Here is a 27558-nt window from a genome sequence, read left to right as displayed (position 1 = left end):
AGTCCCTCCATTCTTTGGCTGATAACGGTGGTTCTGTCAGCTTTCTGTGGGTTCCCGGACATGTGGGAGTGCCTGGGAATGAGGCTGCGGATGCTGCAGCCAAGGCTGCAGTCCTCCTGCCTCGGCCAGCCTCCCATTGTGTCCCGTCATCCGACGTTCGTGGGGATGTCTGTAAGAGGCTTGTGTCGTTGTGGTGGGATGCTTGGTCATCCCTCCAAGGAAACAAGCTCCGGGCAGTAAAACCGGTACCAACTGCTTGGACAACATCCTCCCGACCATCTCGGCGCGAGGAGGTCCTTCTGACCAGGTTGCGGATAGGGCATTGCCGGTTTAGCCACCGCTACCTGCTCTCCGGTGACCCAGCCCCGCAGTGCCCTTGTGGTCAGGCATTAACAGTGCGCCATGTTTTATTGTCGTGTCCCCGTTTTAGTCAATTTCGTGTTGTCCTGTCCCTGCCATCTACTTTACCGGATGTTTTAGCTGATGACGCTCGAGCAGCTGCTCGTATTCTGCGTTTTATAACTTTAACTGGCTTGTCCAAGGACATTTAATCTTTTTACTTATTTTGTCTGCATCTTTGTCGGGTCCTTCTGGTGTCCCCTCCATCCCCTTGAGTTTTACCAGATTCCATGTGCTCAAACAACAGTGACTGGGCGCTAATGACCTCAGCAGTTGAGCGCCCTTAAACCCAACCAAAAAAAAAAAAAAAAAAAAAAAAAACATTCAGCTTCCGTACAGAGTACCTTGTTGATTCCCCAACACAGTTAAAGATTAGCTTCTGTACTATTCCACCGTATACTAATACAGCCGATTACTGCCCTCTGTCAAGCTATCTGCGAGAAATTCTTTGCACTTGAAGCGTGCTACGATTAACAAACATAAGTAGAAATTTCGAGGTTGTAATTAGCTATCCGGCGATTAGTCTGCTGTATTTGAGACTGATGTTTTGCCTCGTGGATATTGTTCTTACAAGACGACCCTAGTTACCTGCACTGCGTTCGAAATGTTTCATATTCGGTTTAAGATATTCAAGCAACATTTCATCAAATGCAATGAATATTCGGCTTTACAGGTAAGAGTCAATACGTTATCAATGAAATGCCATAAATACTATGTTTTTGTACAAATGATATTTTTTGCGGCCTCCGATAGCTTTCGAACAAAAGAGTAACTTCATGTACCTTCTGTTAACTTTTTGTCATCGAGTAACATAACTGTGCGTCGGTACCTTACACATATGAGCGAACATTTTTTATATTTTTCATTCAATTTCTATCTGTATCGTATCTTGGACGTAGTTAATTCTAGTTACATAAGAAGTTTTGGCGTACAGCCATCATCAGAAACACTGCCTGATATCGAAAACATACCATCTGGTACTGCGATCTGCTTTTTCCAAGCTAGTATTTGCTGAATGATCCACGTTTAGATAAACTTTCATCGGTAAAAATATAAAAGAAACGTAAGAAAAGTGTCGTCGGTTGCGTTCCTGCAATAGAGGTTAACATAAAGGAGAAAAATGCTGATTCATAGGGTAGTCCCGGACGTCAAACTGGACTCATTGATATGTCACAGGCGATGTGGACAAGCGAGGTCATTGTTACTCGGCAGATAGAAATCCAAATGAAGTTAATGAATGGTTTCACACAGCTGTAAAGTAAGCTGTGTCATGTCTAGATTCTGTATCGTTCTCTGACCACAGCTCACACCGAATCTTTAAAATTCTTCGTTTCTTGACTTACCAATCGACAGACTGGATGTTCTCGTATATACACTCCTGGAAATGGAAAAAAGAACACATTGACACCGGTGTGTCAGACCCACCATACTTTCTCCGGACACTGCGAGAGGGCTGTACAAGCAATGATCACACGCACGGCACAGCGGACACACTAGGAACCGCGGTGTTGGCCGTCGAATGGCGCTAGCTGCGCAGCATTTGTGCACCGCCGCCGTCAGTGTCAGCCAGTTTGCCGTGGCATACGGAGCTCCATCGCAGTCTTTAACACTGGTAGCATGCCGCGACAGCGTGGACGTGAACCGTATGCGCAGTTGACGGACTTTGAGCGAGGGCGTATAGTGGGCATGCGGGAGGCCGGGTGGACGTACCGCCGAATTGCTCAACACGTGGGGCGTGAGGTCTCCACAGTACATCGATGTTGTCGCCAGTGGTCGGCGGAAGTTGCACGTGCCCGTCGACCTGGGACCGGACCGCAGCGACGCACGGATGCACGCCAAGACCGTAGGATCCTACGCAATGCCGTAGGGGACCGCACCGCCACTTCCCAGCAAATTAGGGACACTGTTGCTCCTGGGGTATCGGCGAGGACCATTCGCAACCGTCTCCGTGAAGCTGGGCTACGGTCCCGCACACCGTTAGGCCGTCTTCCGCTCACGCCCCAACATCGTGCAGCCCGCCTCCAGTGGTGTCGCGACAGGCGTGAATGGAGGGACGAATGGAGACGTGTCGTCTTTAGCGATGAGAGTCGCTTCTGCCTTGGTGCCAATGATGGTCGTATGCGTGTTTGGCGCCGTGCAGGTGAGCGCCACAATCAGGACTGCATACGACCGAGGCACACAGGGCCAACACCCGGCATCATGGTGTGGGGAGCGATCTCCTACACTGGCCGTACACCACTGGTGATCGTCGAGGGGACACTGAATAGTGCACGGTACATCCAAACCGTCATCGAACCCATCGTTCTACCATTCCTAGACCGGCAAGGGAACTTGCTGTTCCAACAGGACAATGCACGTCCGCATGTATCCCGTGCCACCCAACGTGCTCTAGAAGGTGTAAGTCAACTACCCTGGCCAGCAAGATCTCCGGATCTGTCCCCCATTGAGCATGTTTGGGACTGGATGAAGCGTCGTCTCACGCGGTCTGCACGTCCAGCACGAACGCTGGTCCAACTGAGGCGCCAGGTGGAAATGGCATGGCAAGCCGTTCCACAGGACTACATCCAGCATCTCTACGATCGTCTCCATGGGAGAATAGCAGCCTGCATTGCTGCGAAAGGTGGATATACACTGTACTAGTGTCGACATTGTGCCGACATTGTGCATGCTCTGTTGCCTGTGTCTATGTGCCTGTGGTTCTGTCAGTGTGATCATGTGATGTATCTGACCCCAGCAATGTGTCAATAAAGTTTCCCCTTCCTGGGACAATGAATTCACGGTGTTTTTATTTCAATTTCTAGGAGTGTAGATAACGGCACTACGTACAATTAATAATTTTTAATCAGTTCTGCCTTAGTTTACAGTCTAGTGAGGGTAGTACTACCATGCCAAAGTCTGAGAATAAAAAGATATTACTGTCTTTCTTTTATCTGTGGCGATTTTTTTAGTAGCCTTGTACTTTTTTGCATGCGTAGTTCCAGAAATGACACACGATGATTTAGCTGGCTTCCCGTGCGGTGGCGCAGAGTAAAATTAGCGTTCGCGGAAAACTCGACTGCCTGCGGCAGGAAGCGGGCAAGAAAACTGAATCAGCAATCTGACTCACAGCTCATGGGCCCTGGGCTTTATTGCGGTCACGGTGGACCGTGGGCGCCGTCAGGGAAGTACATGTTGGCGATACGACCATTGTTCTGGCATTCTGCCGTAACAACAACGCGTGGTTTACGTCTAGATCTGTACCCTGCAGTTCACTAATGGTATGTGGCATGAACGACCGTCGATAACCCTCCGTATGAGCTCAAATGTTTCTAACTTCGTCGTCGTGGTCATTTCGCTGCATATATGCGAGCGTTGAAGAGGGAGCACTAGGCAGCGTTGGACTAACACCGGGGAAAGTAATACAGTGTAAGACGGATGGGTATCTTTCAAAATGAGATAGTGAGGGCAGCAGAAGATCACATAGGTAAAACGACAAGGCCTAGTAGAAACCACTGGATAACATAGGAGACATAAATTTTAATTAACGAAAGGAGAAAACATGAAAATGCAGAAAATTAAGCAGGCGAAAGGGAATACAGACGTGTAACTAATGAGACATAAAAAGTGCAAAGTGGCTGAGCAGTATTGGCTAGACGTCAAAGGTAAGGGCCGGCCGGTGTGGCCGAGCGGTTCTAGGCGCTTCAGTCTGGAACCGCGCCACCGCTACCATCGCAGGTCCGAATCCTGCCTCGGACATGGATATGTGTGATGTCCTTAGGTTAGTTAGGTTTAGGTAGTTCTAACTTCTAGGGGACTGATGACCTCAGATGTTAAGTCCCATAGTGCTCAGTCATTTGAAACATTTTCAAACGTAAGGCTGTAGAAGAAAGCATAACTATTGGAAACACAGGTGTCATCTATACGAAAACTGGAGACTTTTGGAGAAAAGATAAGCACCCGTATGGATATCAAGAACTCGGGTGGCAAGCCATTGTAAGCAAAGAAATGATAACTGAAAGGGGGGAAGAGTGTACGAGGTATGTGGGAAAAGTAATGAGACCGACAACACAGCGAGCGATTTGACAACGCTTTGCTGTTCCACTTTTGTAGATAGGTGTATTCATCACTTCCAGATGCTCAGTCCGCGTTTCGGTTCCGTACAGCCATCGCTGAAGTTGCGCTTTTTTTGTGTGTGTGTGTGTGTGTGTGTGTGTTACGAAAATGAAAAAGCGGTGAGTGTGACCTTCGAATGAGCAAATCAAAGATCAAAACAGTGCTGATTTTCTTTTTCGATGGTAGGGGTAACGTGTATAAAGAATTTCTTTCTGCTGGACACACTGGCAACCAAATGTTTTACAAAGATGTCCTTGAAAGGTTCAGGAAAGGATTAGTCGAATGAGACTGGATATTGCAGACAAGTGGATGCTGCATCACGATAACGCCCCATGTCACATGGCCCCTCCCTATACACCTGATCTGAGTCCTTGTGACTTTTTCCTTTTTCGAAATAGAAAAATGTCTTAAAAGGACCTAATTGTGGGACTCTGGAGAACATCCAGAAGAACGTGACCGACCGACATGTTTAAGGCCCTACCAGTTGAAACCTTTCAGTGCTGCTACCGAGACGGGGAACTACGCCGGTGTATAGCGAAGGGAACTGCTTAGAAGGCGAAAATGTTTTTCTTTGAAAAAGACTTTGGCAGATAAAAAATAAATCTCATTACTTTCTTCACACAGCTCGTATAGAGGGTCTATACAACGGAAATAAACTTGAGGGCAAACAGAAGAGGAAGCAGGTGAAGATGAGATGAGAATTATGATTCAGGGAAAAGAATTTGACAGAGCACTGAGAGACTTAAGTGGGAACAAAGCCCACGGAGCAGACGATATTCACTCAGAATCACGCATATTCCTTGAACACCTATCCACGAGAAAAATATTCTACCAGGGCTATGCGGTATGTGAGACAGGCGAAATACTGTCAGACATTAGAAAGAATGTGCTATTTATTCCTAAGAAAGTAGGTGCTGATAGGTGTGAGTAATATCGAACCATCAGTTTAATAAGTCATCGTCGCAGAATCTTAACACGAATAACTTACAGAAGAAAGGGAAAACTGGCAGAGACTGATCTCGAGGAAAAACTTGAGGAATGTTGAAACGTCTGAGGTAATACTGACCCTACGAATTGTCTTAGAAGATACGTTAATAAAATGAATACTTGTGTTGATAGCATTTGTAGATTTAGACACTGCTTTTGATAACGTTGACTAGACTACACTCAGAAATTACAGTATGAAAGTAGAATGAATACAGACACTAAAGGCTGTTTACAGTTCATACAAACACCATATGACTATCAAGAGTCAAAGAATATGAAAAGAAGCCATAGCCGGGAAGGGACTGAGACAGAATTTTAGCTTATACCCCAAAGTTATTCCATTTCTACATAAAGCGTGCAGTAAAGGAGGCTAGGATAAATTTGGAAAAAGCATTAAAAGTCAGAGAGAAGAAATAGAAAGCTGAAGGTTTGCCGATTACATTGTAATTCTCTGAGGTAACTACCTTGGAAGAGCAGTGGAACAAATGGGTAGTCGATGAGTTCTACTATTTCGCCAGTAAAATAACTGATGATGGTCCAGGTAGAGGATATAAAATGCTGACCAGCAATAGCAAAAAAAAAAACATTTCTGAAAAAGAATAATTTAACGTCTGATCTATACCACTATGTAAAGCAAAGTCGTTGTTTACGTTGTTACCAAAATTTCGAAAAGTTTTTGACCGATTAGCTCCAAATTTTTACAAATTGCTCTAATGAAAGTTCAGACGGACGTAGGCTATATGTTTCTAATGTATATAATATTTAAATGTATATTTAATATTAATATAGAAAGGAGAAATGTTGTTAGCGAAAATCTCGAAAACTTATTCACGGACTACCTACAGATTTTTACACGATACACTAATAAACATTCCGATGGAAAAAGGCTATGTATATTTTCAAACGTCTCAACAGGTTTTCCGTAAAAACCGGATTCGATAAATAAAACGCTGTGCTATGAAAATCTACAGTTTCCTTCTGTTACTTGCAATCTGTTTCAATTGCGTAGCAAGGAAAGTAAAACATTAGAAACTTCGTTTCTCATGCATATATATTCTCTACCCTTATACATAATTTCAAACAAAACTGTATACACAACAAAGTGCTGTTTTATTATCTTCCTTTCCGCCGATTTTACAATAAACAGGAGACATGTATTTATGGCTTATCGACTTGTGAATAGAATACTGCAATTTCCGATGAAGTTATCATTTTCGACAACAGTAAACAAAGCTGTTTGTCATAGAGAGTCTAACATTCTGCGTGGTGTATGTCTGTTATAAGTCGTGTCTCCATACCACTTTCGCGCAACGACGCTCTGAGCGTGTTTTTTAGGAAATTGACTAGTTTGAACCTGGGACCCGTTGCTGGTAAGGAGACGCCAGACCACACATGACACGTACAGTTCAGAAGAGTTCAGTGAGACTAGCGATGATATAACCAAATACTTAATGATTTCAGCGTCAGCTCCACTGCACTCCTTGTAAAAGAATCTTAATACTACCTAAATTTAGTGGAAGGGGTTCAAGGGTTTCCTATTTTTAGTTAGCTTGTAAAATAACGTCGAAAAAGCAGTTAAGTTTACCACTGGAAATTTTATTCTACTCACAAAACATTGTTTATAAATTGCACTATTGATAAAAGGAAATGTTTTAACACAGGATGATAAAAACCAACTGCGTTCAACAAAAATGTGAACGAATATTCCCTGAATGGGTTTCCAAGTTCTACAGTGGATCGAAGGATGACCTATGCCACATCACATCTATAATCTAGGTTCAAATTAAGTTTCACAAAAGAGAAAACTATCAAAATGGTCTACAGTGACCCTCAATTATCTTTAATTACTTATCTAACTTGTCGTAAATTAGTGGCTGATGTGGCTTCTCAATAATTATATAACAGAAAAATGATCGTGTTTCAGATTTTTACTTCAAGTAGCAAATGTGAACAGCATAAGATTTAATTGACGATCGACACTAGGTGTTGGATTTGCCTGACACCTTACAAGAGTGGCAAGAGAACAGATTTGGAGGTGGGGGAGGGGGAATGGATAGAGGGGCGGGGGATGTGGACAAAGTAGGGATGAGGAGATTGGCAGAGAAAGTGGGCGTGCGGGAGGGAGTAGTTCAGGTTATACATTGAATTCCCCATCTGTATTTAGCAATTACGAAGCACTGTTGTGTTCAGAAGTCTAATATAAACATTAGTGGTTTCATCTGATTAGCCTGGAGTGTAGCCTTGTACAGGAGTGAAACATGGCCGATAAGCAGTTCAGGCAAGAAGAGAATATTAGCTTTCGAAATGTGGTGCTACAGAAGAATGCTGAAGATTAGCTGGGTAGAGAGAACAGCTATATGAGGTGGTACTGAATCGGATTTGGAAGGTCAGAAATTTATGGCACCAGTTGAGTAAAAGAAGGAAACGCTGGCAAGACACATCCTGAGGAATGAAGGAATAGTCAGTTTCGAGATGGAGTGAAGTTTGCGGAGTAAAAATTGTAGAGGGAGAGGTAGACATGAATGTGCGACTAGTGAGCAGATTGAAAGGGATGTACGTTGCAATTATTATTCATAGATGAAGAGACTTGAACAGGATAGAGTAACATGGAGAGCTGCATCAAACCAGTCTTCGGACTGAAAACAATAACAACAACAAGAACAACAACATCCAGCGAAATTACGTTTAGAACTTACAATATCACATCGAACGTCAAAGGCTCGATCTAACTCCTTGGCTGTCTCTTCAGATCACTGACGCTGGCGTGCAACCATCTTCAAAAATGGTTCAAATGGCTCTGAGAACTATGGGACTTAACATCTGTGGTCATCAGTCCCCTAGAACTTAGAACTACTTAAACCTAACTAACCTAAGGACATCACATACAGCCATGCCCGAGGCAGGATTCGAACCTGCGACGGCAGCAGTCGCGCGGTTCCGGACGGAGCGCAACAACCATCTTCATTCCTGCCTTTCTCTTTTTCTCTTCCAAATTACTAACTTTGTTACTTAACACCCACCATTTCTTTGATCTATTTGGAAGTTTATATTTTGCTTAATTGTCTTTGTAACTCATTATCAAAAAAAATGTTTGTACCATGGAAGTTTGTTGTTACATAACAGAAATTCGACAATGTACGACCAGTTTTAAAATACTAGATTATACGTCTTTAAATGTGCAGTAAATAAAAAGAAAGGACTCTGCAGACGCTTGCCTTTATACTACTTCATCGAATTTCCTCCAGCGGACATGACCAGTGCTGTAAATTGTCGTCGTCGTAGTCTGCTGTATCTTTATCCCCGTAGAAGATGGGAGAGCACATAGGAGCACCGCTGCAGACTTACACGCTTCGTTCGCTTTCCGTTCCAAACATGAGTTACAGAGCGCCAAAGGCAGCAGGAATTTGCTAATATAGCGACTGGCCTCTTGAAGTGCCTCTCTGATAACAAGAGAATGCGGCAGAATGCCTCGCGACGAGGCGTATCCGTGGGCTTAAGTGGACGCCGGCTGTGCTGTGCCGGGCCGGGCCCGACGCCAAACTCGCGGCAGCGGCTAATGGCCGACTTCCCTCCTACCCCACTACCAGCGCTCCTGTCCCCCGCCGATACGGCGACACGGCCGTTTCTGCTCTGAGCGCAACGCCACGGAATCTCTTAAAAAAAGAAAAAAAATTGGGACGGATATGACGTTTTCAGACAGCGGGCGAGAATAGAAAAGGGCGTGGTTTTATTTGCGCCCGCGCCTTTTGAGGAACACTTTATGGCGCGTGCATTTCGTGACCAGGGACAGGGCGCCTGGGAACGGGCATTAGCATTCTCACCTGGGTCGAGTTATTCGCGTCGCACGGAGCCGGTTCTGAGGTCGAGGTTGCTGGTTAGAGAAGACGTCTTCAGTACGTCACCTATTTTTCACTGATTCAGAAGACGGTTGGCCATTTCCTGACGGAATGCCTTTTTTTTTTTAACCAGTTACGTTGTAATTTACGTTTGCCGAGTTATCGGCCTTTTTAAGGAACGACGCGCGGGTTCTCGACTGCATTTTACTTTTTATCCGTCGTAGCATTATGACGAAGGCCATTTAATCGATAGTTCAGGACCTTCGGTGCCTCTATGGCGTATTTTCTTGCCCTTTCTCCAAGACTAGTCCTTTCCCTCCGTCGACGTGTAGTCGCTTTTACCTCCTTTTCCGCCGGCCGCGGTGGTCTAGCGGTTCTGGCGCTGCAGTCCGGAACCGCGGGACTGCTACGGTCGCAGGTTCGAATCCTGCCTCGGGCATGGGTGTGTGTGACATGGGTGTGTGTGTGATGTCCTTAGGTTAGTTAGGTTTAAGTAGTTCTAAGTTCTAGGGGACTTATGACCTAAGATGTTGAGTCCCATAGTGCTCAGAACCATTTGAACCATTTTGAACCACCTTTTTCGTCTTCGTGTTCTACGGTTCTGACATACGCGCGTATGACATCAGTTGTTTTTGCGCCCTAAAACAAAACAAAACTGACTCAGAAGTCTCCAAAATGGTGTCTAGATTTTTCTACCTGCACGTTTCTATGAGAGCACCCAAGTAACGATTGCAAACTGTAGGAAAACGCTTTGATTGACCTCACTCTGGCAGTCATTTTATGAACTCTCTTTTCGTGATGATACATGAATTCATTGTGCGAGGGTCGCCCAGAAAGTAATGCACCATATTGTTTTTTCTTCAGCATTTATGAACACAACGAAACATACACACAAGAAAGAATTATGTTCCTCCTACACTCCTATTTCTCCGCTTAATCTCCTACCGGTTCAATGGCCTTCCTCCAGCGAGACACAAGGGCGTGTATTCCCTGTCGGTACCGATTCTTGTACTGGTCACGAAGCCATTTCTTCACTGTGCGAATCACCTCTCAGCCATCCTCAAAACTCTTTCACTAATGGCATTCTTTACTGGCCCAAACAAGAGTAAGTCTGAGGGAGCTAAGTCATGGCTGTAAGGTTTATGGATAACAATGCCCAATCTTGTCTAGTGGTGTGTTCCAAAATCCTCAAACTTAGGTGAAGCCCAGCGTCATTTTAAATCAATCATGGGGGTGGTTATGGCGCCGAAGTCGGTGGAAGCGCCTCTTTGATTTCCTTAATGTCTTCACAGATGCTTCAGAATTGAGGGTGCTGCCTCTTGGCATCACGTCAGTGACTGTGACACCCTCACAGTGGCAAACACAGTGAGCGTGATCTTACCGGCGGAAGCAGATGTTTTGTTCTGTTCTGTTCCGTTCTTTGCATCACCTGTCACAATACGGGACACGAAGGTTGCCCCCTCAGTTTCGAAACGTTGCAGCAATTCAGAAGAAACGATTTTTTTGTTTCTGACAAGATCTGACTATTGCGGAAGTGCTGACTGGCAACAGCAACAAAAGCGTTTCTGAGAGAGAGGAATATGTTAACATCAAAAAATATGTTAGGAAGTCGTACCGAAAGGTAATCCTCTGTACTACAGCGTCGTACGAAAGTAAAACGCGGGCGATAAACAGTTCCGACGAGAAGAAGACACACTTTCGAAATGCGGTGCTACAGAAGAATGCAGAAGCTCAGATGGGTAGATCGAGTAATCAATGAGGAGGCACGGAATCAAACTTGCAACCCATTTCATATGATGATGATGATGATGGTGATGATGGTGATGATGGTGATGATGATGGTGATGATGATGGTGATGATGATGGTGATGATGATGGTGATGATGATGGTGATGATGATGGTGATGATGATGGTGATGATGATGGTGGTGATGATGATGATGATGATGATGATGATCATCATCATCATCGTATGTCATAGTTGGCTGGGAGGTCCCATTCTGGTGCAAGTCTTACTTCAGTCGGCGTCACATGGGCGACTTGCTGCCGATGATGAGGATGAAATGATAACACGACACCCAGTCCCCGAGTGGAGAAAATCTCCAACCAGGACGGGAATCGAATCTGGGCCCAGTGCGTGGGAGGCAAGCACATTACCACCCAACTAAGCAGGCGGACACATTTCATGTAATATAACGTGTGATGTAACTAAAGTAACACGATACGTGTCAGTCATGTCGTATAACATGACTGACACATGCCATCATGTCTTCAACATGCCATTTGTCACGTCGTGCAGTATGACACAATGTATCATTAAACTTCGCGGCGCGTGCATGCCCGCCCACTGTGGGATACATCCAATTACACACAGAAGCGCCAAAGAAATTGGCATCAGCATGTGCATTCAAATACTGAGATATGTAAATAGGCAGAATTCGGCGCTGCGGTCGGTAACGCGTATGTAACACAAAAAGTGCCTGGCGCAGTTGTTAGATAGGTTACTGAAGTCTCAACGGCAGGTTATCAAGATCTGAGTTTGAACGTGGTGTTACAGTAGCCGCATGAGCGATGGGACACAGCATCTCCGAGGGACGACTATACCTTGAATATCAGGAATCCTGTAAAACATCACATATCCGACATCACTGCGACCGGAAAAAGATCCTGCAACAACGGCACCAACGACGACTGAAGAGAATCGCTCAATGTGACACAAGTGCAACACTTCCGCAAATTGTTGTAGATTTCAATCCTGGATCATCGACAAGTGTCAGCCTACGAAACAATTAACGAAACATCATCGATATGGGCTTTCGGAGCCGAAGGCCCAATCTTGTAACCTTGTCGACTGCACGACACAAAGCTTTACTTCTCCCCTGGGCCCGTCAACACCGACATTGGACTGTTGATGACTGGATACATGTTGCTGATCGCACGAATATCGCTTCGATATATGACAGGTATGGAGACAACCTCATGAATGCATGGAACCTCATCAGCGGACTGTTCAAGCTGATGGAGCCCCTATAATGGTGTGAAGCTTGTGCAGTTGGACTAATACGGGACCCTTAAACGTATAGACACGACTCTGACAGCTGATACTTAGTAAGCATCCTGTCTGATTACCATGTAGCCATTCATTTCCATTGTACATTCCGACGGACTTCGGCGATTCCAACAGGACATTGCGACGCCCCCCACGTTCAGAATTGCTACAGAGTGGCTCCAGGAACACTCTACTAACCATTTTCGCCGACCACCAAATTCCACTGACATGAGCATTACTGAGGATATCTGAGAGGCCTTGTAACGTGCTATTGAGAAGAGACCTCCACACCCTCGTAGTCTTTCGGATCTGTGGACAGCCCTGCAGCAATCATGGTGTCAGTTCCCTCCAGTACTACTTCACACATTAGTCTAGTCCATGCCACGTCTTGTTGCGGCACTTCTGCGTGCTCGCGAGGGTCCTACAGGATGTTAGGCAGGTGTACCAAATTCTTTGTCTCTTCAGATGTAGACGCACCACCTCCCGGATTTTTCGTATGATAGATACATCCCACTCTCTAGAAGCACATAAATATATGTCTATTAGTTCTTACACCCGTAACAGAAGGTGGGTTTTGGGAAGAAATTGTCCCCTTGCGGAAAAAATCAACTCCCACCTAGTAATCAAATATTCGTTTAGCATCGTCTCAGGAACAATACCACACCCAGAACTTTCTAACCACCCCCCCCCCCCCCCAGAGAAACTTTTTTAGCTATTACATGTACGCTCTTCAGCCACACGATATTGTACAGAGTGAAGAAAAAATGCCGCACTTGGCGGATGGCACTAGATTGCTGACCGCATTTCAATACAAAATTGTATCTAGAAAAACCTAGTGCCTCCAGTTGATTTAACATAAATGAGATTTAATAAAGGCATCCCAGTTTGCCTACTTGATTGACTTCGACGATCGTTTCACTTACGTTTATGTCAGTGGCTGCTTAGACACAGTGTAGCAAAATTTAAAACCTGTTTTATTCCGCAACCGTATCAAGTGAAGAATTCGTGCTAATTGCCAGTAAATTAGCCTATTACACAAATATTTTGGCATTTACTTTTTGACAAAAGTGGTTTATACAAATCAAAAAACGTTTTGCATAAACCCGCTTCCCAGAACTCCTGAAAATGGACATTGACTGTGGAATTGTATCACAGACACAGTCCCTTTGATTGTTCAGAGATGTCACTAAACCCTCCCAAAGATGTAAACATGTAAATAACCATGCATGAGCTGTGCCTATTAGACTGAGGGGGGGGGGACCGAGAGCCGATCAGTTCCAGTCATTCCACCAGGAAGGAGGTACACGGCTCGTGTTGTCTGTAGTTCAACCACGCCTAGACGGTCAACACCGCTTTTCGATCGCGTCCGCATTGTTACTTTGTGCCAGGAAGGGCACTCAACAAGGGAAATGTCCAGGCGTCTCGGAGTGAACCAAAGCGATATTGTTCGGATATGGAGGGGATACAGAAAGACAGGAACTGTCGATGACATGCCTCGCTCAGACCGCCCAAGGGCTACTACTCCACTGGATGACCGCTAACTACGGATTATGTCACGGAGGAACCCTGACAGCAAAGCCACCGTGTTGAATAATGCTTTTCGTGCATACACAGGACGTCGTGTTACGACTAAAACTGTACACAATAGGCTGCATGATGCGCAGATTCACTCCCGACGTCCATGGCGAGGTCCATCTTTGCAACCACGACACCATGCAGCGCGGCACAGATGGGCCCCAACAACATGCGTAATTGACCGCTCAGGATTGGCATCACGTTCTCTTCACCGATGAGTGTCGCGTATGCCTTCAGCCAGACAGTCATCGGAGACGTGTTTGGAGGCAACCCGCTCCGGTCAGCCTGAATGCCTTAGACACACTGTCCAGCGAGTGCAGCAAGGTTAAGGTTCCCTGCTGTTTTGAGTTGGCATAATGTGGGGCCGACGTATGCCGCTGATGGTCAAGGAAGGCGCCGTAATGTCTGTACGATACGTGAATGCCATCCTCTGACCGATAGTGCAACCATATCGGCAGCATATTGGCGAGGCATTCGTCTTCATGGACGACATTATGCGCCCACATCGTGCACATCTTGTGAATGACTTCCTTCAGGATAACGACATCGCTCGACTAGAGTGACCAGCATGTTCTCCAGACATGAACCATATCGAACATGCTTGGAATAGATTGAAAAGGGCTGTTTATGGACATGACCCACCAACCACTCTGAGGGATCTACGCTGAATCGCCGTTCAGGAATGAGATATTAAGGACCAACAGTGTCTTGATGAACTTGTGTATAGTACGCCACGACGAATACAGGCATGGATCAATACAAGAGAACGTGCTACTGGGTATTAGAGGTACCGGTGTGTACAGCAATCTGGTCCACCACCTCTGAAGGTCTCGGTGTAATGTGGTACAATATGCAATGTGTGGTTTTCATGAACAATAAAAAGGGCTGAAATGATGTTTATGTTGAACTATATTCCAATTTTCTGTACAGTTCCGGAACTCTCGGACTCGAGGTAATGCAAAACATTTTTCTGATGTGCGTATAACCGAAGATACACGGTTTGACAATGACTTGTGTTCTACTCAGGTCCAATGATTTTTAATACTTGTAACACTTGATAATGGCCTAAGGCCGAAATCTAGATTGTGGAATACTGTACAGTCAAATGACGGTCATACCTTTCATAAAGTTTCTTATGACTTTGGCTCCACACACAAGTAAAATCATAGATTCACAAAACTGTTCTCATCAAACGAGGTCTTCTGGCCGCTGGTGTTAACGTGTAATGAGAAAATGGATGCAGTTCTTCTCCATACAACACTTCAACAACCAGTCCTTGAAATAAGTGGAACTGCCTTGTAATATCACGAGTATTTCGCCGAAGTGACTGGTGTGCGTTTTCAAGAATAGCGTGCTCTGTTTGTGGAGTACACGTAGTCGTGGATGAACACACTGTTACTCGTGGACGAAGATTGCCGGTTTCCCGAAGGCGTTGCTCCAGAGGACGAAATACATGATTATCGGGGTGGCGTATTTGAGGTTACCGTGCAGCATACGCACGAGCAGCAGCGGTTTGGTTATAGGATGCACCCAGCACGAAAAGCATATCGATGTATCCATTGTTTGTGTACTCCATCGGGAACCCGCCCTATACGAGCTCAACAGGACCAGTTACGGTGGTGCAGCCGGCCGGAGTGGCCGTGCGGTTCTAGGCGCTACAGTCTGGAACCGAGCGCCTGCTACGGTCGCAGGTTCGAATCCTGCCTCGGGCATGGATGTGTGTGATGTCCTTAGGTTAGTTAGGTTTAATTAGTACTAAGTTCTAGGCGACTGATGACCTCAGAAGTTAAGTCGCATAGTGCTCAGAGCCATTTGAACCATTTTTTACGGTGGTGCACCGATCGGTTAGTATACACATGCAATTGCTGTTTAAAGGATCCCACTGCCATGTGATACGCTATTGTCAGGTGACAAAATGATGTCCTGCTTGTAAACGACGAGAATTAGGGAACGGACGCCTAAAAAAAAATAAAATCCGAACCCAATAAGATGGTGGGTGGGGGTTTGGTGTCACAGCTCTCCACTCATTGGGCTACGATTGCCGGTATGGTAGCCTGGGGTGACACACGTTCCTCTGCACTTCCCGAAGCGCTGCATGTTTTGCTAGATAAACTTCTGTCTTGAATCTGGATGAGGAATAGGATGCTGACCTTCAGGTGCAGCATTTTTTCTTCGCCCTGTACATTGTTTACTATGGCTGGCGATTCTTCTGGATTTAGGACACAAGATCAGGGACTGTAGCCTATAAACTGCAAGACGCAGGTGTGCCAATACGTAGTGGATAAGAGAGCTCACTGCACTGGGGAAGTAGGGTTAACTCGTAAACGAACGTGAATATGTCGAGATGTTTTCGTTTAAACTTCTTTAAAGTTGCCAGATAAGTCGGAAAGCTAGTTCCCTTCTTTTACACCTCTCACTCTGCCCAGGACATATTCGTCTCTTTTGTGCTATGACAGGAGTTTTTCTCATTCTGCTTCCCAACTTTTACTCTATCATAATTTTGACACAAGACCGCCATAGCTTGACAACCAACGGAGGTTTTTATTGCCTCGGGAGACTACTGATCCAGGATAGGTTTTTTTAATTGTCTTTCGAACCGTGTTGCTCATACCGTGGCAGCGGATAAGGCTTTCACATACCAACCGGGAGACCATTAATTGCACGTATTTGTCTGCCTTCTTACAAAATTCAAACCGATTTGCACAAGTTTGAAATATAGAAGTGGCCTATATATTGATATTCGTGACATGGTCTACGTATTAAGTAATGACAAAAGAATGTTGCGGCTTAAACCATTTTAACCTTTATCCGTGAAGATGTTACATGACCGAAACTGGTCGATATTTGGGTTTAAAGTAAAAGCAGCTGAAGGTCAAGGATGTATTTTATACAGTTAAAAAACCTCACAAAAACCTGCTTTTTGAACGTAGAATGCGAATGAAGCAAGATTTTTGAAAGCAAGTTTTCAACTTTATCATAATAATAATGAGTTGTTTATTTATTTGATTCAACTTAAACCGTTTCGGCGCATTCTAGTCACGTAAGGACGAATTTTAAATGGCACATTTAGCTCGATTTTAAGCCGTCTTATCTCGACAACGGATGAAGATTACCGGATAAAAAAATGTTGTTTAGAATTAATCCATTTATCTACCTTCTTGCAAAGTTCGAACAGATTTGAACAAGTTTCAAATTATAGAAGTGGCGCACTGCAAAATCCGCACATAAAAATATGTTCTTTGCACGTATTTGCACTTAAAATCCAAACGGCGTACATACAAATGCCGCCATTAGCTGAGCGTTAATTTCAACCAGATTAAAAGCTTTCACAAAAAGAATTACTCGATTAGCACAATTTGCCTGAGCGGCTCCGGTTCGTAGTCCACACCTTGCTTAACGTACTGTAACGTAACTGTAGTAAGACAGTGGCTATGCAAGTGGCCGCTGGTCCGGGTTAAACCAAAAACTTTGTACCCCATAATCCTAACTGAAAAAAAAAGACGAGCACCAAGACCCTCGCAAACAGCGATTTGCGCGTGGCCCTTCCATATTTGAAAAATCTGGTGTCCCAGAAGTTACTGCAGTAATTATTTTTCGGTACCATCCCTCATGGTCAAGCTGCCTGCGATAGATTTAATACGCAATGCTACTGTGAGAGGTTTGCAAAACCTCTGTAAGAACTTCGTGGTGACGGGTAAATACGGGTCTAACGAGTAGCCTACCGTAGGCGAGTCGTGGACACTGTTCAGGAGAAGCCATTTGGGGGAAGCCCCACGCGTGTCGGCTCTGTCCCACCAGAAGACTCGGCGCGCGCGTCGCTACCGCCTTTAACTCCAGCGCATCTAACACTGCAAAATGCCATCTATTATCCCCAGTCTGTGTCCCAAACAAAAAAGACATAATTCATTATTATTGTGGAGTGTACACGACGGTAATAGACAAATAGCAACGTATGAAACAGACCGGTTCAGAAAAGCGTTCTAAAAAGGAAGGTCGAGTTAATTTATAGCAACGCATTTTGTTAAAATTTGTAAAACAGTTTATAGGTGTGTGATCTTCAGCTTTCCTAGCGAATCAACTGCTGCGTCCGTATGGTGGGCGGCAGGAGCGAGAGGGGGGGGGGGGGGGAGGGGAACGGAATGCTGGGCGTTAACTCTGGTCCCCCGGTGGTTGTAGTGACTTCAGTTCGCTGAGCGCTGGGTTCCTCGCTTTACTGGGAGTGAAGGAACTGTCTTTATTGGCCAGGCCGCCGGCCTGTTTTAGAACACCATCCCAAAAAGACGAAACTCTGTCAGCATTTCAGTTTTCTCATATCTCGTAGTTCCCTGCAGCTGTACAATGCTCCGCAAGCGCCGGTTTTGCTGGTTGCCTGTGTCCCCTGCTCCTGGCACCCTCCTTCGACTGCGAAGGGGTACTAAGACAGTTTATTATATTTATATTCGATTTATTTTATTTATTTAAGAAATTTGTTTAAGAAAATTCTCTGCTTCTCATTTATTTTTGATATTTTTAGTTATGATTTGCAGTGGTTTTGTTTAGGTTTTAGCTCCAGTCTTTTAAACGCTAAAAAATGTAAGTCTTTGGTTTTTAATACCACAGGAGAGCTAGATATATGTCCCGAAGCGTCTACCTCGCTTATACTCCTCGTCGGAACTGCTCCACCTGAAGTCTCTAAAATGTTTATTTCGCTACGAAGATCGTTCGTCACAACTAGGTGCTATGTTGTATGATGCGTATGGATTGATGTGTCCAACATTTTGTGAATGAAAAGTTTATTGCTTCTGAGATAGTCTCCCGAAGAATATTGGCCCTGAAAAGATGCAGGCTCCTATCATTCCACACTGCACCTCCGATCGATCTACGTCACGTGATATCTGAAGAATGTTTGTCAAATTTTTCATAAATTGATAAATACACACATTGAATGTGTATTATTTTCTTGGATTTGTTTATTGTACCATCAACTAACTAAGCATTCACAACGGAGCTTAATAGTGTCGCACAACAATACCAAAATCCCTCCAACACAAAACACGTCCGATCTCTGAATCGCTTCACACAGAGTCCTCCAGTATACTGTACATCTTTGGTTACTTATTCCAGAGAGATGCGTCCGTAACACGGATCGACCAATTCTCGCAGGCAGTTTATACTACTCTTAGGATGTAACCTATCACCCCGGACTACAAGTCCATTTAAAATAACAAACCTCGTTGTCATGAGATTGTGTTCTAACGTAGGCGTTGAAACACGTGTGGCCAACAGTCTGGTCAACAGAGGCAACGCTTCACTCTCAGTAAATTGTGTGTATCAATGCTCATCCACGCTAAGTCAAAACGTCGGCCAAGAGATACTTAAGCGCCAAATAATAAAAATTAAAAATAAAGGATGGGGCCCCTCCACGCCCACACCAACGTGGTGCCCGACGAGGCCGGCACAAGTACCGGGGAACCGATGTTCCCGCCCGTCATTCGAACATAGGACTGTTGATATTTTTAAAAATATCGAGAATCTGATATATGGATATAAAAAAGTCATTATCGGCACTCGAAGAAAGGTACCGATGTATCACGGGGAAAATATCGACGTACCTGCCTACAAAAGTATCGGCTGCACATAGTAAATAGAACGCCGGTTTTAGGACTGTATATTTAAGTATTGATTTATTAATAGATGTTCTGTTCATCAAGAAGCTAACAGCCTGCTTATCCCCCTTAGAGCAAGAAGTGAAAGGCAAACGATGCTCGTTCACGCTTGGCTATAACCAGTTTGCTAACAATGGTAACTGCATGTAAGTGACACAGTAATGGGTTTCCGAGGGATCTGTCGTTCGGTTTCGTCACACATCTGATTTGTAGAGAACACTTCATGAAGACTTCGCTGTTTTCTCATTTCTGGCTACGCCAGTAATTGCAGTGTCAAAATTGTGTGCTGAAGCTAAACGTTGCAGTTTCTGCTGGTAGCGCCAAGCGCCAATTACATCAGCATTTCCCCTCACGCGTCTCCGCCCACTGTAACGACCGACTTTGTCATTTAGATTTTTGTTCATCATTTTCAGCAACTGTTTTTTGCTTCACACAGTCAAAGAGAAACATTGGACGGGATGAAAGCTCAAAAAGTTGTAACACTCCTTCACACAGTGAAAGTAAATTTATGTTCTGCTACAATTTCAAAAGAACACCTTCGAATATTTACCGAAAATTTTGAAAGGAATAAAAATATCGGCACTCGATATTGCCATTTTGATATCGATATATACAGGGTGTGTCAAAAATGACCGGTATATTTGAAACGGCAATAAAAACTAAACGAGCAGCGATAGAAATACACCGTTTGTTGCAATATGCTTGGGACAACAGTACATTTTCAGGCGGACAAACTTTCGAAATTACAGTAGTTACAATTTTCAACAACAGATGGCGCTGCAAGTGATGTGAAAGATATAGAAGACAACGCAGTCTGTGGGTGCGCCATTCTGTACGTCGTCTTTCTGCTGTAAGCGTGTGCTGTTCACAACGTGCAAGTGTGCTGTGGACAACATGGTTTATTCCTTAGAACAGAGGATTTTTCTGGTGTTGGAATTCCACCGCCTAGAACACAGTGTTGTTGCAACAAAACGAAGTTTTCAACGGAGGTTTAATGTAACCAAAGGACCGAAAAGCGATACAATAAAGGATCTGTTTGAAAAATTTCAACGGACTGGGAACGTGACGGATGAACGTGCTGGAAAGGTAGGGCGACCGCGTACGGCAACCACAGAGGGCAACGCGCAGCTAGTGCAGCAGGTGATCCCACAGCGGCCTCGGGTTTCCGTTCGCCGTGTTGCAGCTGCGGTCCAAATGACGCCAACGTCCACGTATCGTCTCATGCGCCAGAGTTTACACCTCTATCCATACAAATTCAAACGCGGCAACCCCTCAGCGCCGCTACCATTGCTGCACGAGAGACATTTGCTAACGATATAGTGCACAGGATTGATGACGGCGATATGCATGTGGGCAGCATTTGGTTTACTGACGAAGCTTATTTTTACCTGGACGGCTTCGTCAATAAACAGAACTGGCGCATATGGGGAACCGAAAAGCCCCATGTTGCAGTCCCATCGTCCCTGCATCCTCAAAAAGTACTGGTCTGGGCCGCCATTTCTTACAAAGGAATCATTGGCCCATTTTTCAGATCCGAAACGATTACTACATCACGCTATCTGGACATTCTTCGTGAATTTGTGGCGGTACAAACTGCCTTAGACGACACTGCGAACACCTCGTGGTTTATGCAAGATGGTGCCCGGCCACATCGCACGGCCGACGTCTTTAATGTCCTGAATGAATATTTCGATGATCGTGTGATTGCTTTGGGCTATCCGAAACATACAGGAGGCGGCGTGCATTGGCCTCCCTATTCGCCAGACATGAACCCCTGTGACTTCTTTCTGTGGGGACACTTGAAAGACCAGGTGTACCGCCAGAATCCAGAAGCAATTGAACAGCTGAAGCAGTACATCTCATCTGCATGTGAATCCATTCCGCCAGACACGTTGTCAAAGGTTTCGGGTAATTTCATTCAGAGACTACGCCATATTATTGCTACGCATGGTGGATATGTGGAAAATATCGTACTATAGAGTTTCCCAGACCGCAGCGCCATCTGTTGTTGAAAATTGTAACTACTGTAATTTCGAAAGTTTGTCTGCCTGAAAATGTACTGTTGTCCCAAGCATATTGCAACAAACGGTGTATTTCTATCGCTGCTCGTTTAGTTTTTATTGCCGTTTCAAATATACCGGTCATTTTTGAAACGCCCTGTATATACGTTTCTGAAAAAATACCGGTGTATCGATGAATCCATATTTTATTCACAGTCCTATTCACAAATGGCGTTCCATCACCACTCCACCAGGGGGGTGGGTTGTGGGCAGAGATAAGGGGGATGAAGAAGGCGCGGTGAAGTACAGACGCTCTTTCTACAATTATCTGAAGATGACGGCAAGATACGCCGTCTAAACTTCGTGTTTCGTAAACAAGTGCACCTGGATGGAACCCTTGAGCAAAACAAAAACTTCTACAAGGCATTATCTGAAGATGACGGCAAGATACGCCGTCTAAACTTCGTGTTTCGTAAACAAGTGCACCTGGATGGAACCCTTGAGCAAAACAAAAACTTCTACAAATTTCTGCAGAATGAATGTTTCAGCCTACAACGGTATGTGCACTGTTTCGAAACCGTGGCTACTTAAAACTTTGTGCCAGACTAGAATCCGAACCGGGAACCTTACCTTTCACACGCAGTGCTCTAACCAGCTGAGATATCAAGGCGTGAATGACGTCGCGCCTAAGCAGTGTTAATTCGCTGGGAAGCAAAAGACGATTCTTTAAACGATCCACTGGGCTGTTACTGAATCATTTCCCCGCATTATGCTTCCTTCTAGGAGTGCTAGGCAAGGAAAAAATTAACGAGAGCCTCTGTAAACCTTTGTGGGCAGGGGACGGGTACTACTAGAAATTACGGCGCGACGGCGGTCTCGTAAACAAAATTTTCTTTTTGTATTTTTCTAGCATATACTCCCACAACTGATGTCACAATCGCTTCCCACTTCTTAGAATGTCGTCAAAGCTGATCTCATTGAAATAGGAATAGTTAAGTAGCAAAACGCTAAACTAAAAATTTAAACCGCTTTCGTATTATAACGTAACAGACTGAGACTCAAATAACGAAACACACGATTCATCTCATTATCACGATGCACAATAAGGACCACAGAGGGAACATCCAGAACCGCAGTGGACCGAAAACGGACTGGCGACGCTCTAGACGATCGCAGTGAGCGGGAGAGGACCCCAGGGAGAACGCCTGGCAAGCCAGACAGAGCTCCAAACGCACCACCAGGTTGGATGGAAAACCCAGGAGCGGATTTGGTAGATGCGGACCGCAGAGGGAGCGCCCAGAACCGCAGCGGACCGAAAACGGACTGGCGACGCTCTAGTCAGTGAGCGGGAGAGGACCCCAGGGAGAACGCCTGGCAAGCCAGACAGAGCTCCAAACGCACCACGTTGAAGATGGAAAACTCAGGAGCGGATTTGGTTGATGCGGACCGCAGAGGGAATGCCCAGAACCGCAGTGGACCGAAAACAGACTGGCGACGCTCTAGGCAGTGAGCGGGAAAGGACCCCAGGGAGAACACCTGGCAAGCCAGACAGAGCTCCAAACGCACCAGGTTGAAGATGGAAAACCCAGGAGCGGATTTGGTAGACGCGGACCGCAGAGGGAACGCCCAGTACCGCAGCGGACGGTAAAAGGAACGGCAGCGCTCCAGCAGGTCGCAGCGAGCGGGCGCGGACTGCAGAGGGGAGGAGCAGTCTCAGGTCGCACCTAATGGAGGTTACGAGCTACGTTACCGAAATATCGTGCAAGAACGACGCTGATATCCGGCAGATCCGTGGGCTCCACTGCGGGCCGAACCGCACAATAACCATGGGTTCGCTGTGGGGCGGGGGTGAGGTGGGTGGACTGCTGTGTCCTGTTGTTGGGTTGTGAACCACTGAGGGCTACGGCGGGTCGAAGCCGCTCCGTCTTTTATGGGCCCCCGGTACAATACACAATGCTGCTAAGAGGCAATGGGTAAATATAACGTTGAATGGCGAAGTATTAGAAAATTTGCGAAGTTTTAAAAATGTCGAAAGCAGGACAAAAAACGGTAGGAAGAGCAACTAGAAATTTAAAGCAGGAAAGCCGTGGCAAAAGAGGCATTTTATGAGAAAACGAGCCGCGCGGGATTAGCCGAGCGGTCAAGGCGTTGCAGTCATGGACTGTGCGGCTGGTCCCGGCGGAGGTTCGAGTTCTCCCTCGGGCATGGGTGTGTATGTGTGTGTGTGTGTGTGTGTGTGTGTGTGTGTGTGTTTTTGTGTGTGTGTGTGTGTGTTTTTGTGTGTTTGTGTGTGTGTGTGTGTGTGTGTGTGTGTGTGTGTGTGTTTGTTTGTTTGTTGTTGTTTGTTTGTTTGTTTGTTTGTTTGTTTTTAGGATAATTTACGTTAAGTAGTGTGTAACCTTAGGGACTGATGACCTTAGCAGTTAAGTCCCATAAGATTTCACACACATTTGAACATTTTTTGAGAAAACGAGTATTTTCTGCAGCAATATGGAAAAAGATTTGATGAAAATGGTAATAAGATGTTTTGTGTGAAGTGTCGTCCTGTACGGTGCTGAAACGAGCATACTGAAGAAGAAAGAAGAGAGCAAGGCTGGGTGGTTCCGAGATATGCACATGGCGGAGGATGGAATATGTTGGAGACAGAGTGGATACCAAGAGGCACGGAGAAGAGTGGGAGAGCAAAAACAACTACTGCATATTAAAAAACTAGATTGGACATATATTAAGAAAGAAGGAGAGGCTTGTAAGAAGCGTATATTTCTATTGTCAAACCACAATTTATGAAAGATGTTTATATTTTATTAATAGGATTAAGTAGGAATAATTAATATTTGTCATGTTGAAAATAATTGTGGTAGCAGGGAATGTCTGTACCAAAGTATTGTTGGCAGGAAGATCGCACATTGATATAATTTTAAAAAGGGCGGGAGAGACCGCGTATGGATATATTTTAAGAAAAGAGCGGGAAAGACCGCGCATTGATACATTTTGTAATGGTAAGCAGGGATTGTCTGCAGCAGAAAGCATTGTTGGCGGGAGAGACCGCACTTTACCGTTCGTAGGAAGTCATTAGTAAGCGGGAAGTGAAGCGAGTCGGTAGCAGGTCTGAAGCGAGAGGTTGAGAGGAGCGGTGTGACTACCAGCTATGATTCACAAGAGATTATAAACGGATTTACAGAGACATCAGCCAACTAAAGTATAGTAAAACAGAGTAAGTATATTCAAGTCGCAGTTCGATGCAGCAGTCATATGGCGATCCAGTAACAGTAAAAAAGGTAAGGAACAGTTTTGGGTTATTGCAGATAACGACTGAGGGCCACGACGACGACACATTCTATGTTTCGTCGAAATAATCAGAAAATCACTTTTAATAAGCAGCATTTAAATTTGTATGCGAAGATTGAGAAAGACAATTAATTTCAAAGGGAAGATTTCATTTGTTATTATTAAGAAAGAGATATAAATCCTAAGGGAAGGTTTCATAGGTTATTGTAGAAGGGAAGGTTGCGTAACAAAAGAGATATACAGGAGACGGGAAGGTTTCAGGCTTATAAAAACAGAATGACAGAATTGAGGGAGGATTCCTGAATGAATGATGTGGTGGAGGAAGGATCCCAGATGACGGGATGGACGATGGCACATCCAGCAACATCAAGAAAAAAGCAATGGATCGCAGGAAAGGGAGACGGAGAGCACTTGCTTGTATCACAAAAAAGATGATGATGATGGGCGAGTAACTCTTAAATAGCAAATATGGATTAAAATTATTCACAATCTAAAACTGGTTGTCAAGACACACCTTTGCCAGATCCAAAATTCGTAAAAATTACTTACGGACTGATGGAGAGGTGTAAGTGTACACTGAACAGACAGACTGAAGCGATTTCTCTGCCTCGTGATAACTGAGCGTTGTGTGATGTCCTTAGGTTAGTTAGGTTTAAGTAGTTCTAAGTTCTGGGGGACTGATGACCATAGATGTTAAGTCCCATAGTGCTCAGAGCCATTTGAACCATTTGACTGAAGCGACTGTTTAGTGAGGCTACTGCAAATCATGTACGAACTGGCATAAAAGGGACTCCCATTAGAGAACGATCATGCAGGTGTCGCAATTACAATATTGTAATAATGTCAGTAATAATTTTCATAATGGTGGTGATAATCAGTGTTGGTGACGAATGACGCCACTGGTGTTTCCACGTCATTTCACGTCACGTCACGTAGCGACACACTGGAGCGCCGGCAGCTGTTCCAGCGCGCATCGGATTTCCATTTAAACGCGGCCGGCGCCAGAGGCGGCTGGAATTGGGCCGCGCAGCGCGCCGATCACGCTGCCTCTTTTTTTTTTAATGTATTTTCATTTTTACGCTGCCGTTCCATTAGAGCGCGATCACAACTCATCCGCCACTTAAACGAGTGACGCGCCCCAGCCATGGCAGCGAGAGCTGCGGAAAATTACTCAAACACCCACTCTCTCGTAAATCTCTCGCTTTGTCCACGAGATATTTCGACTAGTCATCGCCTTTAAGCCACCACGCTGAACGTACACGTCTGTACTCCGTATTTGTAAGAGAGATCCTTTCTAGACGAAGTGTACTTTCGTAGATTTCCGCAGTGAATCTTAATCCAGAAATGCCTCTCACACACCCAAAAGTCGTTTCAAATATCTCAGGATGAATCGTCATCGTCGTCACCCATCGACTTAGACATGCGCAAGCATTATCCCAATTATTGAGCTCCCCCCCCCCCCCGTCCGCAAAAAAAACAGCCTCAGTTGGCCTGGTGTTTACACATGCCTAAGTTATATTGGAATACATGCTGTTACAATTACGTTGAGTCTGCGTGACTATATACAAGGAACTGATTACACACACACACATATATATATATATATTACACATCGTGATTGAAACTCCGCAACTTGTTCGATCACCGAATGTTATCTTAGCTGTCCGCAAAGAGGTGCTGTGAACTTCAACATAGTTGGTCCACTAGCGCGACTGTCGAACCCAGGCGGAACGCAGGCAGTTAAAAGTCGGCCAAAGTAGAGACAACAGAGACCGATCGCTACAACAAATGAATTTGGACATTTATCCACTATCGAGGATTGTGGCTGTTTACACTAAAGTAAGAATGCCTGCAACCAGAAAGTGGTTACAGTCCTTCAACTTTTACTGGACATAAAACAATGTTAACACTCTTGTTCAAAGGTAAGGCTACGTTGAAAAAGGGTGAAAAATTGTTCGTCCCAGATCATAACACAACCCCTCAAATATGTTCACGCGACCCCAACTTAGACGCCGGCCTTTGTGGCCGAGCGGTTCTAGGCACTTCAATCTGGAACCGCGTGACCGCTACGGTCGCAGGTTCGAATCCTGCCTCGGGCATGGATTTGTGTGATGTCCTTAGGTTAGTTAGGTTTAATTAGTTCTAAGTTCTAGGCGACTGATGACCTCAGCAGTTAAGTCGCATAGTGCTCAGAGCCATTTGAACCATTTGAACGTTCGGACAATTCCCTGCGCAATGCATGTTTGCACACCACCGGTCGACCCCTCCTGCAACGATGTAGCTACGTCTTCGACAGATGTCAGATCAACTGCTTTTCTCGCTGTGCTACATTGCACTTCAAAAGAACATGTCTCTTTGAATTTTTAATCATTTTCTCGAGACCGTTAGCTGACATCCGACCAAAGCCTTTTTTCACACCCTCGAGTGTCTGCAAGATTACTGGCGCGCAGTCACCATTCTTGTGAAATGGCTTTACTAGCAGTGCGCGGTCTTCCACGGAGACAGTCCTGTTGAGCGTCTCGGGCGCCAACTGAGGAAACAACCGTGTGTCGCCCTTCTGTTGGTGTGGTGATGATGATGATGATGATGATGATGATGATGATGATGATGATGATGATGATGTTGTTTGGTTTGTGGGGCACTCAACTGCGCGGTTATCAGCGCCCGTACAATTTCCCAACCTTTGC

The 27558-nt window shown here is 45.1% G+C and overlaps 1 protein-coding gene across 1 annotated transcript in view; it reads left to right on the top strand.

Annotated features, from left to right (window-relative positions):
• The window catches only part of LOC126161229 (uncharacterized), a 477655-nt gene that overhangs the window by 261923 nt on the left and 188174 nt on the right, over window positions 1–27558 (top strand). The gene's annotated exons all lie outside the window — the stretch shown is intronic.

The sequence above is a fragment of the Schistocerca cancellata genome, chromosome 2 (genome assembly GCF_023864275.1).
Source record: "Schistocerca cancellata isolate TAMUIC-IGC-003103 chromosome 2, iqSchCanc2.1, whole genome shotgun sequence".
Taxonomy (NCBI): Eukaryota; Metazoa; Arthropoda; class Insecta; order Orthoptera; family Acrididae; genus Schistocerca; species Schistocerca cancellata.
Note: the sequence above shows the minus strand (reverse complement) of the source record. Positions and strands in the feature narration are given on the sequence as shown.